The sequence below is a fragment of the Onychomys torridus genome, chromosome 9 (genome assembly GCF_903995425.1).
Source record: "Onychomys torridus chromosome 9, mOncTor1.1, whole genome shotgun sequence".
NCBI lineage: Eukaryota > Metazoa > Chordata > Mammalia > Rodentia > Cricetidae > Onychomys > Onychomys torridus.
In genome coordinates this window covers 105,622,439-105,640,400 of record NC_050451.1, presented here as the reverse complement: position 1 = coordinate 105,640,400, position 17,962 = coordinate 105,622,439, and the positions used below count along the sequence as shown (strand labels likewise).

General features: G+C 39.7%; 1 protein-coding gene across 2 annotated transcripts in view; it reads right to left on the bottom strand.

Annotated features, from left to right (window-relative positions):
* Gpc6 (glypican 6) overlaps nt 1–17,962 on the bottom strand; it is a 1,076,942-nt gene that overhangs the window by 91,543 nt on the left and 967,437 nt on the right. The window lies entirely within an intron of this gene.

Sequence of the window (17,962 nt, the reverse complement as noted above, 5' to 3'; positions counted from 1 at the left end):
TCCAGGCAGGATGACAAAGGACACAAACCCATCAGGAATGAAGGTATGGGTCACTCCTCCAGGAAAAAAGCCAAGAACTGCTGAGGTGCTTGCTGAGGTTGAAGGAAATACAAAATGGGCAGTAGAGGAAGGTAGTTCTAAACACCAACTAAAGCCATGTGACTGGTTGCGGAAACGAACATTATACCCAATATAAGTGTTTCTGTCATATTTTGTTAAGAATATGTTTGTATAGATATTTGTGTTTTCTTCCTTCAATTTATCATGTAATGTAACATCAATTAAGAGAATATCAGTAGTTATCATATGTAAGTTTGAGATACTAAAATAATGTCCCTTAAGGGATGTTGCCACCTATTTTAAAATTTATAATGTGAGGTTGTACAAGGACAGCTATATCACTTTAGGTATAATTATGACCTGGTTAATGTGTTTGCAATTATTCATGGGATTATTATATCATGTTACTTGTAATTATAACCTGATTATTATTTCCATTTAGAAATGAAGTATGACTTTAGGAGATATGATTATGTGTCAAGTTGACAAGAGGATTGTGATGGCTGTTCTTGGTTGTCAACTTGACCACATTTGGAATTAACTAAAACCCAAGTGGCTGGGTACATCTGTGAGAGATTTTTTTTCTTAATTCAATCATTTGAAGCAAGAAGGCCCACTTTTAGTTCTTTTGAGGTAGGAAGATCCACTTTTAATCTGGGCCACACCTTCTGTTCACAGCCTATACAAGGACATGGAAGAAGGAAGCTTGCTCTCTCTGCCTGATTGCCTTCATACTGGCAAGTCCACGCCTTCCCTGCATTAGAGCTTAGTTCTTAAAGATTCCAGCACTTACTAAAGAGCAGCAGAGATATCAAGCATCAGGGACTGAACAATTACTGAGTTCTTGGACCTTCCTTTGGTAGACAGCCATTGTTGGACTAGTTGAATTCTTACAAATCCCATATATAATATATATTCATTTTAATGATTTCTTTTCTTCTACAGAACCCTGACTAAGACCACATAGCAATACTTTTCAGAACATATCCAGTTGTAACTTTATGTTTCTAACATTTGTACATAGGAGATAATTTTTCTCCTAGAAACTTTTTAAAAGAATAATGCCTGGTGCAGGAAATCCAGACAGATACCTGGGGCTAGTGAGGTCACAGATGTAAGGCAAACCTATAGCCACTACTTCACAAACCTAGCATAATCTCTACTGTATTCTAAATATTTATCTTTATACCCACAAGAAAGTACAGTTCTCATCCATCAACAAAGTTCTCTGCAGCAGATAGAGACCATTACATAAAATGACAAGTAATCAAAGTGCAGAGAAAAGTGATTGGTTGGTACCCAGCCTCATCGATTCACCCACAACACAGCTCTTTCACTTATGGCTTAGGGAGCATTGATGAAGAACAGAGTCGAAAGATGGTAACAGCCCGGGGAACAGGATGTCTGCTATGAGACTTCCTCTCCCAAAATGCAGGGAAGCCAAACCAGTGAAGTCTCAACAGCAGGGCCGTCTAAATAAGTCCCAGAACAAGAACGATACCAGCAGACATGCTAACACAGAAGGGGAAAACCCCATAGGACCCCAACTCTTCCCAAAATCTACAGGCAACTAAGGAATGCTGGGAATGAGACAGATAATCTTCCCCAGATAGAGGGCCCTGATTGGTTATCAAATACCAGATAGTCAGCCCTGAAATCACATACAAAGAAGCAACTTTATATTGACTAAGGAGGTTGTAGTTACATGTTTAGCTATATATTGAAGGGGGAAATGTATGCAATAAGAATTAAAGAAACTAAGGCCAGAGGTCATGAATTTGAGAGAAAGCAATGAGTACATGGAAGGGCTGGAGAGAGAAAGGAAAGGGAGAAAATGATGCATTTGCATTTTAATTAAAATGCAAGGAACTTTCCCCAACCATTCATTTGTGCTAATTCTGAACCTACATATGCATATTTACCGTGTGTTCATTCTTATGTTGTTATTTGATTCTGTGTTGCTTAACTTGAAGCATTTTTCATCCTGTATATTATATGGTCACAATGAAGGACGCAGAGAGCCCTTGAGTGCCATTCCCAATGACAAATTCCATCTTGAGATACAATTCATTTGCTTCACCACTACAGCTAATTTCTCTTTTGTGCATTCAAACTTCTCCTTCAACTCAGCATTTTGCAGCACAGGGATACTTTGTCTTGGCATTCTTGGAGGCTGGTCTTAACACACTATTGATTATTCTTCTCTCTCACAATTTCTGAAGTTGATGGTGTAACCAGTGTGATAAAGATAGTGGGTCTCTTCTCCCTCAGTGCTTAAATCACTTCCTTGTAGCAAGGTCACTGCTGATGGAGGGCCTTAACATTCCCAAAGCTCCAGGGGATCTGTTGAGTGGGCTCTTTTGGATTGCTTTGAAAATGACAACTCTCTTTTAAGAAGCCTAAAGACAGAGCAGGGGAACAATAGCAATGGCCAGCCTTGCTGAGATTTGGAAGGGCTGGGCACTGAAAGGGTTAACAGTTCAGGAAGGGAGGAGTGTGGCTCAAGGGATCTAGGGAAATCACAGGAATGCAATTCCCTGATAGAATGTTTGGTGGGTTCTGGGGAGAGGTTTCACGTTTGGTGCTGGGTTTGTTTGGCGGGTGTTAACTGGCCACAGATTAGTTAATACGGCCTGGTGACTTTCCATTATTTATATCTGGTTAAGCTTTTTGAAGTAGAAATTTCTGGGTCTAAGACCCAAACCAAAGAAAATGCTCACTTTCTCCCCATTGATAACACCACATCTCTGAACCTCTAAATCTGCTGGAAACTTTCATAAAAGCTTGTTCACAATGACCTCAAATTTTGAATATCCCCAGATAGACCACTCCACTATTAGAAAAACAGAACCAGTATAAGAGAGGCCATCTTGTGGGAAGGTTACAATCTATGTTGCTGAAGTCTGTAAAACATGATGAGAACAGGTACAGGGAGGCCCCTGAGTACCAGCCTGTCTGCTGAAAGACTTCTGGATCAGGGTCATGTAGAGAATCACCTAAAAATCAAGCCACATGTCCATACTGCAGCTGAGACCACACAAAGTGAAGCTCACAGTTCCACATCTAATGCATGCTGTCTGAATATCTGTGTCCTTGCCAGATCCCCAAGTTGAGACCTGATCTCTCAAGTGATGGGGTTATGGTGGGTGGGAAATATGATCAGTGACCTTAGAGAGGAAGGCTGCTGTTTATGTCGCCTACTTTACAGTATCTGGTCATATTTACCTATGGACAGTAAGTCAACATGCAATCCATTAGTTAAAATGGTCTAAAAACATGGGGTTCACGGGGTGGGTGACAAGTGGAATTATTGGACAGAAATTTGGAGTATGCCTGATTTCTAAGTTTGCTGTAATAGCTCTATGAGCACAGGGGATTCAGTCTAGGTTAATATAAGGGGTTTGGGTAGCTGGGGTACCCTGATATTTTATATTTTGAACAAAAGGAGAAGTAGATGAGAATCTATAATATGATAGACAGGTCCTGAGGTTAAATGAGAGTAGATCAAGTGGTCAGGGCTGGAAATGCAAACTTAGATCGTTAGATGGTTTTTAGAGTTCTGAAACTGTTGGTGATTATCAAGGAAAGTGGAAGGACAAGTGGCTGATGGATGGAGCTGAAAAAAGCCTGTGTTGTGGGAACAAATAGAGGAGCCTCTATGAGCCAATCTTTCTCCTCTGTTCTGAATATATACATATGCATGTATGTATGTATGTACATACATATATATGTGCATTTGGTTTTTCAAGACAGCGTTTCTCTGTGCAGTCTTGTCTGTCCTATGCTGTGGGATGTTCTGTATATCAAATGTGTTGCTCTGATTGGTTAATAAATAAAACACTAATTGGCCACAGTAGCCAAGCAGAAAGTATAGGTGGGACAAGCAAAGAAGAAAATTCCGGGAAGTGCACGGCTGAGGCAGAGAGATGCTGCCAGCTGCCACCATAAGAAGATGTTAAGATACCGGTAAGCCACGAGCCATGTGGCAGCTTATAGATTAATAGAAATGGGTTGATTTAAGATATAAGAACAGTTAGCAAGAATCCTGCCGCAGTCATACAGTTTATAAGTAATATAAGTCTCTATGTGTTTACTTGCTTGGGTTTGAGCAGCTATAGGACTGGTGGGTGAGAGAGATTTGCCCTGACCGTGGGCCAGGCAGGACTGGAGAAAACTCCAGCTACAGTCCTGGACCTTGCTCTGTAGCCCAGGCTGGCTGGAACTCACAGAGATCCACCTGCCTCTGCCTCCTGAGTGCTGGGACTAAAGGCGTTGCTACCATTGCTGGACCCCTTCTCTGTTTCATAGGGATAATAATCCCATTTATAACACCAGCATGTGGTCGTGATCAAACGCAAATTATGAAGCAGGAACACAGAACTCACTATCTGGAAAACAAGTGCTTGGTAGTCATGACGTAATTACGTAAGTCCATAACTTACACCTTCTGTAAGTTTTACCTATAAACAAAAAAGGAGTGAAAACACCGGACCTGGCCTTCCTTTCCCTCTCTCCCCCAGATGTTTGTTTATTTATGTTTTTACTTATGTGTCTGTGCCTGCGTGTAGGCTTGTATGCACGAGTGTGGTGCCCACAACAGCCAGAAGATGGGGTCGGATCCCCAGGAGCAGAAGCCAGAGCTGCTAAAGAACTCCCCGTGAAAGCATTGGGAGTCAGATTCAGGTGCTCTGGAAGAGCAGCAAGCATCCTGATCCTCTGAGCCACATCTCAGGGCCCTCATCTATGTTTCCCACACAGAATCATTTGTAAGAGCTAAACAATGTGGCAGAAGCAGAAGAGGCCACGTGTTCAATTGGGAACGTTCACAGGGGCTTCATGCCACCACATGTCCCAATGTGTTCATGACACATTTGTAGGGTTCCTCCAGGCAGTTCCACCCCAAGATGAGGGTGGCTCAGACTTGCTCAGAGAAATGAGATTCTGATAGAATCGCCTTACAGGGCGGCGCTGCCTCTCCACCCTCAGTTAAGGTTGAAAAAGGAGTCTTCTTTTTACACCAGAACAGAAGTTTCTACAAGTTGTGATTTCAGGCCAAACCACTTAAAAGGGAACACATCTGTAGACATTCCCCTTTAAAAAGTAGCCTCGGTGTTCCCTTCTGCCTGATTCACTCTGAGGGATACAGAAAGGGATAATTAGATAATTCCAGAAAGTTTTCAGAATTTTCGATGTAGACAAATGCTGTGGATATTCAAAGAAATCGTCTTTCCTACACAGCCAACTCAAAAGGCCTGTGGATTTCAGGGAGCTCCCTGACTCCTGATTCTCCCTCTTAAGAGGATTACAAAGAGAATGTCTCAGAAGTCTGCAGGCATTCTGAGAAGAAGGGCTCAGACACTGAGATGACAAGCACTGAATGAGGAGGATTTATTGTTTTATTGGGAGGAGGGGAAGGAGGGGGAAGAGGAGAGGCAATAGTCAGACGTGTATTGATAACAGATTTACATTCAGCCATTTGGTTTCTAAATGTTTAGAACCTAAACACTGAAATATATTAACGTATGTTTCATAGACAAATGCACTGTCCACCCTTACAGAGGGACTTACAGACAGTCCCTGTCCCCTTGATCTCTACTTTGTCTTTGCTTCTTTGATTACGTAGTCTCCAAAGTCATTACTGGCATCTTGAGAGGCAATGTTTGTGGGTATTCTCTATCTTGGTGGCTGTGTCTACCTAGACTTGATGTTTTGAGACTAAGTGGTGTTTTCTTTATTTATTAGATTATAATTTCTATTAAAATGCTACTGACTTTATCTGTAAGAAGACTAACTGGGGAATTTCACTCTATTTCATTGATACCCAAGGAAACAGAACCAGCAAGTCCATACCGGACTGTGTATCATGGATCCTGTTATGGCTGCTGTGTTCATAACAGATGGCTATGGGGTAACAGACAAGTGTTTAGGAGATTTGAAATGCTTTGATGAAATATCTTTGACTAGTCATTCATAAAGACCAGAAACTTTTGTAGTTCTAGAGGATGTGAAGTGTAAGGTCCAGGTACCAGGTAATTCGTAGATAACACTTTCTTTCTCTGTCTTTATTTAGCAGGTGGACCAGTGAAAGGCCCCCTCAGGTCTCCTTTATAAGGGACAACTCCTGTAATTTCATTTAAAGGTTTCAGGAGTTAACTTTCAACATAAACTTTGAGTAATAAACACATTTTGGCCATAGTAAGTCACTAGCAAGAGCCCAAGAGTTAGAGTTCTAGCTTCTGTCCTTGATCTTAAACTTGGATGACATTGGAACAATGTGGTTTCCCAATTTTCAAAGCCATTTTAAAGATGAAATATGATGCCTAGAGAAGACATTGAAAAATGAAATAAGAAGGTATATTATTTTAACTGACATAATCTATAATTACTCAGTAGAATACTGAATAACATGTCAAATACATGGACTACACAGAGCTATGAATGAACAGTTTAAACTCTCTGAAGAACAGAATTTTAAATATTTTATCATTGTATCCTGGTTTCTATGCATTCCTAGCACATACTGTATGTTTTTAAAAAGTAAAAAAATGAATAATTATAAATAAGTAAAAGTTTTCATTATCCTCTCCCTATTTTGTATTTGTTAAAGTTAGCTAGCATGTGGTTATCTATAATGAGAAGTAAAGGTAGGAAAGTAAAATCAAGAAACCTGTGAGTGTTCTTGAAAGACCCTTCACTATACCTTCACACACTTTAGCTCAAATAAGCGATTGTCTCTTCCAAACCAAGGCTGAGCATTTCTTTCTCAGCCTGAAGAACTATAGAAAACCATGCACTCATATGAAAAATATTGCTATTGTCTTTGCTCCATTTACAATGTCAAGTCAAATCCAAGTTCAATAAACAACTTTACTAAAATTAATAACTAGAACCAAAAATTCTAGTTCTTGATCCTTTGATAAATTACTTATTAAAATTAATAAGCCAGTTTAAGAATGGAAAATCTCATGAAGTAGCCAAATTGGCTCTCTGGTTGGTAGACTAAGCTAAGAGCCACAGGCTCTATGCCTGCAGTAATCGCCAAGTGTTACAAAATGCCCAAAACTTCAGAGTACTGAAACTTATGAAGAGTATTTTTTGTCTACACATGTAGCTGATTTCTTCACTGTTTTCCTTAAGAGAAGTGGTGCCCAATGTGGGGAATCCATTTTTAGGCCATAGGCCTAGTCTCTTAGTCACCTTTCCTGTGTCCTCTAGAATGGCAGTCTCCTCAGTGAAGCAGGAACATGAAGGACAATTTTGCCATTTGGCAAATTCAGTGGTCATTTTCCTATGGGTCCTGTATGTCCAGTTATCAGCAGTCCAGGCAAGAGCAGTTTCTTGCCCAAAATGGCTATTTTTGCCAAGAAGAAGATAAACTCCATATGGAATGTCTTTGACGCCCATTTTCCTCTTTGAAGTAAATCAGTGTGGTGCTTCCAGGAGCAGACATGTCTCACTGTCCAGAAAGTCTAAATTTTTAAAACATTTTAAACACCATATTCTGTAAGTCTTTGGAGTGTTTGAAGATTACCTACCTAATTGAAATATGTTTTTGTATACTTAGAAAACTTAACTAATATGACTATAAGTGTGATTATCATAGATGACTAATTATTAATCTATTTATTAATTATACATTACAAAATTAAATCATAATATAAATAAAATTAAATTAATCATAAATATAATACCTTAACAAGAGTAGAAATAAATATATAGTAAAACAAAATTAACTTTAAATTTGTATCAATAAACTAAACCCTATAGTAATGTAATATATTTTAAACAAGTTGTTACTCTTTATCCTATCATAGCTATATCCCCTTTTCTTCTTTAGAAAGAGAAGTTGCTTACCATGCATTTCCTGTTTACTTAGGTGATATTATATCCTTCTGAGGTCTTTGATGTAGTTGAAGACTAGATAATTATAATTTTCCTAGGCTATGATAAAAGATAAATTAGATATAAAACTTCAGACTCACAAATACAGGATAAATAGAATATTTTCTTTAATTTTGCCAAATACAAATAGATTAGATATTGTAACTGTAATTCTTGCTTGATAACTGTTTTATTACATGTAATCTTACTATGTTAAAGTTAAAACCTTCCTTTTTAATTAGACAGAAAAAGGGAAGTGCTGTGGAATGTTGTTCTGTATGCTCTGAATGTGTGTTGCTCTGATTGGTTGACAAATAAAGCTGTTGGGCCAATGTGAGGAAGAATAAGGTTAGGCAGGACATTCCAACTAGAGAGAGAGGAAGGAGGAAGGCAGAGCTGAGGAGATGCTGCTAGCTGCCGCCAGAAGAAGCAAGATGTAAAGGTACTGGTAAGCCACAAGCCTTGCGGCAAAATATAGATGTATAGAAATGGCTTAATTTAAGATATAAAAAGCTAGTTAGCAGGAAGCCTGCCATGCCATAGTTTAAAAATAATATAAGCCTATGTGTGTTTATTTGAGTCCAAGCGGCTGTGGGACCGGCGGGCGAGAGAGATTTGTTCTGACCACAGGCCAGGCGGGATACAGAAAAACTTTCAGGTACAGAGAACTTTATGGGCTCATCTTTGGCATCTTCAATTTGCTTGCATCGAACTCTTGTGTTTCGGGTCAATTTCTAAATAAAACAATACTTCTTTGAATGTGAGCACTGTAGCAGTGACGGTCACTCTATAACTAAGATGTATGTGAAGTACCTAACAGGTAGGCAGCATATACAACATAAATGAATACACTGAGAAAGGGTTAATTCATGTCCATGGCATGACGGAGTGGGACAGTGGAAAATGTCATCATGCTTCCTAACATGATGTACAGTTTAAAACCTACCAGTTGATTACTTTTAGAATGTCCCCTTGAAGCCTTTTGGGCAGCAATGGACCGAGACTGACTGAAAGTGAAGAGAGCGAACATGAGTGGGTTGGAGGGGTCGTTGTGACTGGACTGGATTCACAGCCCAGTCAATCGTGTTGGTTACGTCACAATGGCAGGTGATTTGGACTCTTTACAAAGCTGCTGTTCCCAGTATCGTCTTTGTCTGGTCCAAGTCCTGGGCAGCGGCATTCCTTCATTGCAGCAGCGATCACCCAGGTCATCCAGCTCCAGCGCAGAGCTGAAGGCCATTCTTCAATGTGAAGTGGTGGCACTGGAGAGGTGACTCAGTGCTTATGAGTGCATATGCTGGTGCTGGGGGCCTGAGTTCACTCCCAGCACCCACATTAGGTGGCTCATGACCATCAGTAAGTCCAGCTCCCGGGGATCTGACACCCACTTCTGGCCTCTGTGGGTACTGCATTCATCTGCGCATACCCACACGCAGATACACATATAACCAAGAATGAAGTAATTCTCCAAAGTGGTGACTGAGATGTACGTTTGTATAAGTCTATTCACATATTAATGCAGGTAAATGTGAGTAACTTAAAATATTTCCAAAAACACTTCATCAAGTTAGTAGCAAGAAGAGTTACATATTACCAATAAATGAAACTTTTCCCCAGGGTATAAGTTCACAATACTTCTTCTCTGGTTCCTAACAGCTTCCTGCTAATGTCTTAAGACATGTATTTCTGGATACAACTTAATGATTTTGATAATTATTCTTACTTCGGTTTAAAATAATTAGATTAATGATACAAACATTTCAATTCCCAGCTTTTCATTTTTATTTAGGTTGGCAAGCCTCCATGGATTGCCTTCTCTAAGAAGATGTCTTTTCACCCCATCATTTCAGAATAATCTCTTTTCTCCTTTGACCCGTCTTCCTGTCTTTCTTCTCCTCTCTCATCATCTTTCTTTCTATTTTCTTCCTGACTCATGTTTTTCTTTCCTTAAAGATTGATTGCAGTGGTTCTTTGGCCAACTTCTCTGGCAAACTCTAAGTCCCTGGATGGATTCAGCATCCTGTTAAGAGAATTCAGGATTCTGAATCAAGTCCAGTCATCAGTTTTTGTTTTGGTCACTTTTAACTGGATTTGATTTTTCAAAAGCTGTCTGCTGTGTACCATTCTAAGGTTTAAACAATTTACTTCTAAGGCTTAAACAAGCTTGGTTCCAGGGTATCTGTTAGATGTATTGCATACTTCTTAAAAATCCTTTCTTCAATAAAAACAAATTCTTTCCATTGACTTGAGACTGTTTTTTGGTTTTGCATTCCTTACACTGCAGGATGTCTTGATATTCTTTCCAAATGAGCAGAGGGCAGAGTTTCAAGGAACTGAATACGACATGTTTTATTGTACAGAGAGAGAAGTCCCACTTCTCTGCCTAGCTGAACGATTATCTCTTGTGCTCTTGTTTATAAGGTTGAAAGAACTTCTGTAAGGTCACTGGACAAGATGTAAGTAAACACATGAATCACACCAGCCTGGTTGTGAACCGTTCATTCATCTCATGGTTTAACAAATAAATACATATTGAGTGTTACATTGGTCAAAATTAAGTGGCGTGGATATGTCCCTGCTCTTGTGAGTGTTTTGACAAGAGAGCAGAGAGTTGGAATGCTTTGAGTGTAATGGGAATGCTCACAGGAGCAGTTAGCCCTAGACTGGAGAATCCAGGGAGCTTCCTTGAACAGCAGTGGTATGTTGAGATGGGCTCCTGTTGCTGATGAGGAGAACCGAGGCATTTCTAGTAAGTTTGAAAATCAGTTGCTAAACATGATGACTAAAAATTATGCTGTATATCCTTACAATTACACAAATTATGCTCTCTCTCTTCTCTATCTATCTATCTATCTATCTATATATATATAAAGTAAAAATTTTGTATATATATAAACTTTCTACTTTCTAATCACTGCACTGTTATCTATGCTTTTGAGGGTTTTCATGCCAACCACACCTACAAGGCAGGACTACTTTATCATGGTGTGTCCTTCTGTATTCATTGACATTATGCCTAGGTTTTCAACCAGCCATAATATGGATATTTACACCAAGGAAATTGGCAAACTGTTCAAGCAGAAGTTTTTCCCACAGAGGCAAATCCTTTACAGGCACACAGGCTACCTGAAGCTGTGATTCCACCAGTGTTAGAGCAGATCACAAATTCCTCAGTAGAAAGGAAGTGGTTAGGACCAGGAGAAAGGTTATGTACTTAAGAGAATGGGAAGAGCTCGTCTATGAAAAACATGGATCTCAGAAGACTTCCTAAGCAAGGCAGGAGGAAATTGTGAGAAGATTTCTGTGAGACCCCAAAAATATATTTCTTCTGTTGCTCCTGAGGACACATTGAATATTGAGTTAAACTGAGTTTCACTAATCCATTCTTGAGTGTACTACTTTAAATATAATCTCATCCTTTGCCTATGAAGTGAAAGAAAGTCTCCAGGTAAATCACCCTACGTTAGAGATAATCAAGAGGTTTCCTTTATCATCAAAAGGAATTAGAATCTCTTTTTCAAAGAAGGAAAGAAAAAAAGAAAGAAAGAAAGAAAGCTAAACCTAGTTTTCTTCCATACTTTTTCTATTAATAAGCATATTTGAGCTTTCATTTTACATTATGAAGACTGTGGTACTTTTCCTGAAGAAAATCTTGTTCTGTTACAAACAGGAATAGAATACACACTGATTTCCTGCACAGAGGAGAAGAAATAAAAACACACAAGGTGTTTCAAGGTTAGTATTCTCAGTGCCATGTTGCATGTGAAAATTGATGAATAGAACAAAAAGGTTTGAATTTATAAAAGAAAAAAAGTCAGAGAAAACCCAATAGTCTGGAACAATGGAGGGCACACCCTCTTTCCACTGAAAGCAAGCTGTAGAAATTAATAGGTCATAAAGCTTTATAAACAGTGTGACCCATTTGTTTTTTTTTCCTCAGAGATTACATGACAGGGACCAAACTATCCACCAATGGAGCAAACTAGTAACAATAATGTGACAATGGGCAGAGGCCACAAAAATTCCCCCAAATTCCTTTGCTTTGGTAGAGACAAGAGGCACAGACTAGAATTGGGTTGTTGATGTAGTCACCAGCAACTTGCCATCCCCAGGATCCTGCTCTCAGAGATAGACATTTAGATCCTCTCTTTCTCTCAAGGTGGAAACTTCATTGAAAAGAATCAAACATCCATGGGATCAAATGTGAGATGGAGATGTTAAGTATTTTCTGCTCTTATAAGCTAAGTTTAAGCCTCTAGACTCTTGGATGAATCAAGACCATAGTACCAAACTCTTCAGAATTTACATATCACTGCTGCTTTTAGTAACAATTAAGAGCCTTAACCTTCTTGGGTGGTTTTGATTTGGCATGCTCCATGCTAAGCACTTTACATGTACTGTAATGTTGTTCTGTTTAAATAACCTGTAAGTTGGGTTAGGGCTTTCTTTTTTAATATTAGTTGGTTGAGTTTAGACAGATAAATGATTTTTCCTCAAATCACACAAATAGAAACAACCAGGTCCTGGGTCTGTCTGGTGTCCAACTCTAACTCACTAACTGCTGCCATGTTTAAAGAATACCAGAGTACTTTCAAACCAAGCTAAGGTATTTATTATTTCTTTTTTTTTTTTTTTTGTAAGACTCTCTAGTGCTATGTTGTCACACTGTGAACTCAACCAAGTAAAACATTATTTCTTCCATATGTGACACACTGAGAACTTTCTCTGAATAATTTAAGAATGAACAAGATACAACTTGTGGTAGCTGGAATGTAATTGACCCCCATAATCTTATAGGGAGTGGCACTATTAGAAGGTGTGGCTTTGTTGGAGTGAATATGGTCTTGTTGGAGGGCTTTGAGGTTTCCTATGTTCAGGATACCACTCAGTGTCTCAGCTGACTTTTTGTTGCCTGCAAGCTGTAGGACTCTCAGCTACTACTCCAGCACCACATCTGCCTGCATGCTGCCATGCTGCCTGCCATGATGATAATGGACGAAACCTCTGTAATTTAAAATACCCCAATTAAAGTTTTTCATTTATAAGAGTTGATGTGGTCATGGTGTCTCATCACAGCAATAAAAACCCCAACTTAGACACAACTCTTGTTCTCAAATAATTTAGAATCCTGGCCAGGAGAAAGGATGTGAAAAAAAAAAATAACAATAACATACTAACACTCTGATTACCTTACAAAGATACCGACGATTAGGAACCCAAAGATGGAAGAGAAAACCCTCTGGAGTAAAAAGATAAATTCTAGGTAATGTCCTCCAATAGAAAAGAAAATATTTTCACCACTTGCATTCTTAAGATAGTGTTTATTCCTAATTCCCTGAAAGAGAAAAGGTACAGGGAAGAGAGTTGGGGGGAGAGCTGGGTGCTGGAAAAGAATTGTAGTAAGTGGAGTAATGCTTGTGAAGTGAGGTCCATTATACTAGAAAGGGGCCATTCGACAAAAACACAGACGACGAAACTAGACCCAATAGCTAAGACAGACGTTGTTATATTCTCTTTAATGTCCTTCTAGGTTTCTTGGTCTTCTTTTGACTAGCACATTCAGAAAGAATAGTCTGGAGAAAATTAAGTACCTTGGGGCTGCCTCACTCTTCTGGAATGGGTACCACATTCATCTATAATAGTTGTTAATTGAATAGATGGCTTCAATTGGAATTTAATAAGTCTTCCTTCTTAATTTAGATTATATCTGACAAACCAATCTTCCCGAGTTAGGTTTGAAATTATCCCTAATACAGCTATCTAGTGAAATCAGTTTTGTCTTCCCTGAGAGGACAAGGGGAAGATTATCAACACATCTGAAGTTCAAAGGCAGACACTTGATTCAGGGAGCCCCTTTCCCCCCATTTCTTTGTAGACTTTCCACTAAAGTGCAGTTTTCAACTGCTTTCATTTGGGTGGGATACAGGGGCTTAGGAAGAGTTCTTCCTTGTCTGTCATGAAGATTGTAAAGCTGCTGAGTGTGATATGTTTGCACTTGAACTAGCTATTTCTACATCTCCTCACTAGGTTCCACAGAGTGCGGCTGGCCAAATTCCCTCATGCAGCGGGTTCTTCCAGTGCTGAGCTCATTTGGTCCTGGTGGGGAGATGCTTATAAAGGAAACTGTGGCATGCTGGGTAAATATTTTTTCTTTTAAAACTTGACAGATCTGGCTGAATCCCAGTTTTGCCACTTGCTGTCTGACCTCAGAGTAACTGTTTAATCTCTGCAAATTTAACATTCCTTTTCAATGTACAAGTAAATGGATGCTTTTAAGATTTCAGGGAGGATTTGAAATAAATACATAAATGAGGCACATTGAAGGAGACTGTGTCAGCAAAGCAAGGGTACTGCTTCTCTTCTACAGCGTTCCTTGTGCCTGGAGCATGCCATGGTATTTGTTGGATGGATATGGCCAGGGTTCAATCAACAGCCACTATGATGGCTTTCACTGCCATTTGGAGGTTCTATGCCTGAGGGGAAACAACAATGACAAAAAATTAATGTGTTGTGGTGCCCATTCTTTAGAATGTGTATGCAGATACAGATGCTTCACAAGGATCAAAGAAATCTAGAGTTTCAGATCAGTGTCACCACTTAAGATAGAAATGCATATTATGATTTAGTGGTACACTTTGGCATAGCCAATACATTTTGTCAAAGGAATATCTTATCTCACTCCCAACTGCCTCTGTGAGGACTGACTAGGAGAATGAAAAGGATTTGGCAGTGCCTACTACACACAGGCCTTGTAGAAGACAGAGGCATGAGTGTCCACAGTGAGAAGGACCTTGTTACTAGTCTGCAAAACTTTATTCACAGTCTCAGTTATGAGGCAGAAAAGGATTAGTTCTCCTTCATCTAGATATGATGAGAACATTTAAGGAAAGATATCTCTTATCTTAAAATAGTATGTTCATATGTGTGTTTGTATGTGTGCATGTATGTACGTGTGTGTGTGTGTGTGTGTGTGTGTGTGTACTATTAACACTCTAGGAAAGACTCAAAGAAATGAACAACTACACTGGATAAGGGAAGCATGTAATTAGAATTTATCTCCCTGGAAAGCTTTGAGCATCATAAAGGGAACCCAACAATGAGCTTGAGGTCTTCCACAGTCGGCCTCTTGGTTTATTAGTTTTTGACACTGAACTTTCTCTACTTGATCTTTCTTGGAGAGCCTGGCTATTCCTTTTCCCTTTCTCTCTTCTCTTCTGTAACTCCTCCGTTCATTTTTCTCTGTCAGGCTTATCAGATTCACTCTTCTAATGCCAGTCCATTTATCATGCTGTTACTTTATGACCCTTCCCACTGCATGCTTTCATGAGTGTAACCTACAGGCCTTATACTGTTTTTCTTCTTGATTGTGGCATTTCTCACAAAACGTGTCAATTTTAAATATAGTTCTTAAAACAGCAGTGCTATTATGATACAGTTAAGTAAATTCCATAAAAATGTCTCTTCCACATTTTGCTGATAAAAAGCTCCATCTCATTGACCTCTTAGAGAATTTTCTGGGATACTACTTCATTTAAATTACACTTAATAATAATCTACATGCTTGAAATTTGCTTCAAGAGTAGATGTCTCAACACACACACACCAAAACTAACCAACCAACCAACCAACAACAAAAAACAGGATGTGAAAGGCCAAGTTCTGCTAATTAGCTTTATTTAGCATTTCTACAAGGTAGACACTGTAAAACATCACATGGTATTATATAAATATATAGAATATTTTCAAATAAAGATGTATTCATTGTAAAAGAGTATAGTCTAGACGATATACTCCATGAATTTGTTAGGTTTCATTTGTTTTTCTCTTTCTTTCTTTTATTCTGTGTGTGTGTGTGTGTGTGTGTGTGTGTGTGTGTGTGTGTGTGTGTGTGTGTGTGTTAGGGTAGACAGGGTCTCATATCTGGCCTGGAACACACTATGTAGACCAGACTGGCCTCAGACTCATTGAGATCTTTTTATCTCTGCTTCTTAAATGCTGAGATTAAAGGTGTGCGCCATTATGCCCAACTGAATTTGGTTAATGTGATAGTTTAAATGAGAATGCCCCCCATAGGCTCAGATACTTGAATGCTTGATTCCCAGTTTGTGGGAATGTTTGGGGAGGGTTAGGAAACATGGCTTTGCTGGAGGAAGTATGCCACGGGGGGGGGGGGGGGGGGGAGACTTTGAGAATCCATATCAGGCCCAGTCTCTCTCTCTCTGCCCGCCTGTGTGTATGAATCTTGTTGTCTCTGTCTCTGTCCCTCTCTATGCCTGCTGCCTGCTGTCTGTGGATCAGGAAGCAAGCACTCATGCTCCAGTGCCTGTCTGCCTGTCACTATGCTGCTTCTACCATGATGATCACAGACTCACCTTCCGAAACTCTAAGCAAGGCCCTGATTCAATGTTTTCTTTTATAAGCTGCCTTGGTCATGGTGTCTCTTCACAGCAATAGAACAGTCACTAAGAGTTGATTTCCAAGTTCTTCATAGTTTACTTAATAGAGTTTCCTTCCTTCCTTCCTTCCTTCCTTCCTTTCCTTCCTTCCTTCCTTCCTCTCTTCTTCCACTCATCCCTCCCTCCCTCTCCAATTCTCACTTCTTCCTTCTGAAATTAATTCTATAAGCAATTGCCAAACAGATGTATATTTCTAGTCTGCAACAGATGCTGTGATAAGTTGTCCAGATGAGGAATCACAAGAGGGATCTGCTGACAGGAGACAGGAGGGAGGAACATCATAGGCAGAGGAGGCCACAAGAAGCTGAGACAAAAGCCATGAAGCTGTGCACATCAGCCAAGGCACAAAGGCCTCTGGTAGGCAGAGGCAGTGGACACAAGACCTTGTTGGGCTTTGGGTTCTGCTCCAGATGTAAAAAGGAGTTGCCAAAAGAAGAAGCAGAGGTGCTTTACTTTGTATTTGCAAACATCTCAATTACTAAATGAAGGGCAGATTTAAGAGGCTTTAAAAAGGAAAGCCAAGGGACCAGTTATGAAGTAGGACAGTAGGATGTTATCTAGAGGAAAACTTTTTATCAAGGATTCTTGAAAAATCAAGTAGTAGAAACTTCATATCAAAATATGTTCACTCACTGGGGAACAAGGAGCATGTTCAGGCCACCAGTAATTGTCTGGTATTACATCATTTATCTGTTTACATGCTGCTTCTTCTGCTTCCTGTCTATTTTTCCTACTGAAAATGGTATTTGGTGTAGGAACTGAGCCTGGTCCACTCTGGATTGCTGATAAATATTTACTAAATGAATTGGTGAAGTAACAAGCAGAAGAATGCCTGGCCTGAACTTGAGCATGTGCAATGGAAACAGACATCTACTTCTGAGAAGGGAGTGGTGGGCTCACACCGTAGATACTACTGCTCACCATTTTGTTTTGTCCTCTTTTCTAGGGCTATTTTTAACTTCCACAAGCCTAGTCCCCAATTACTCCAGCACTGCTGGGTTATGAGGCCTCTCAAAACAACTCTAATTGGTTTTTAGGTGATGGATTTGAGAGGAAAGGATAGTTGCTTTTTTTTTTTTTTCTACAGTAAAGAAAGAAAATGGCTTTTCATGGAAGCCCCAAATGTGCTATTTCCCCAACAGTTGATGGTAACTCAAACATCCTTCTCTACCTGAGTACATCAGGTTCATTAAAACCCAGAATCAGGCCTAGAAAACTCTAGGCTCCGCCACCTCCCAGAGAGAGAACGAAATGCAGGCCAGGCTCTCTTATCTTACCTCCTAGCTTACCCTGAGAAGCTCAACTCCACTTTGATTCAGGACAGTCAAGGAGGCCTGGTAAAATGTTACGGCTCCTCTCTGTGCCTCCATTTCTCCCCATTTCTGTGACTATATTTGAAATCTCTTTCACAAAGCATTTTTAAAAACTGAAATAAGCCGATCATGTAACTCTTGGCACATTTCAGTGGGAATGCTATCTCCCTGCCACCAGGTTTGAAGGGCTGAGGTGGATGCAGATGCTGTCACGGCGATGCTGGTCGAGAGAAGAGAGGTTAGAAAAGAGGC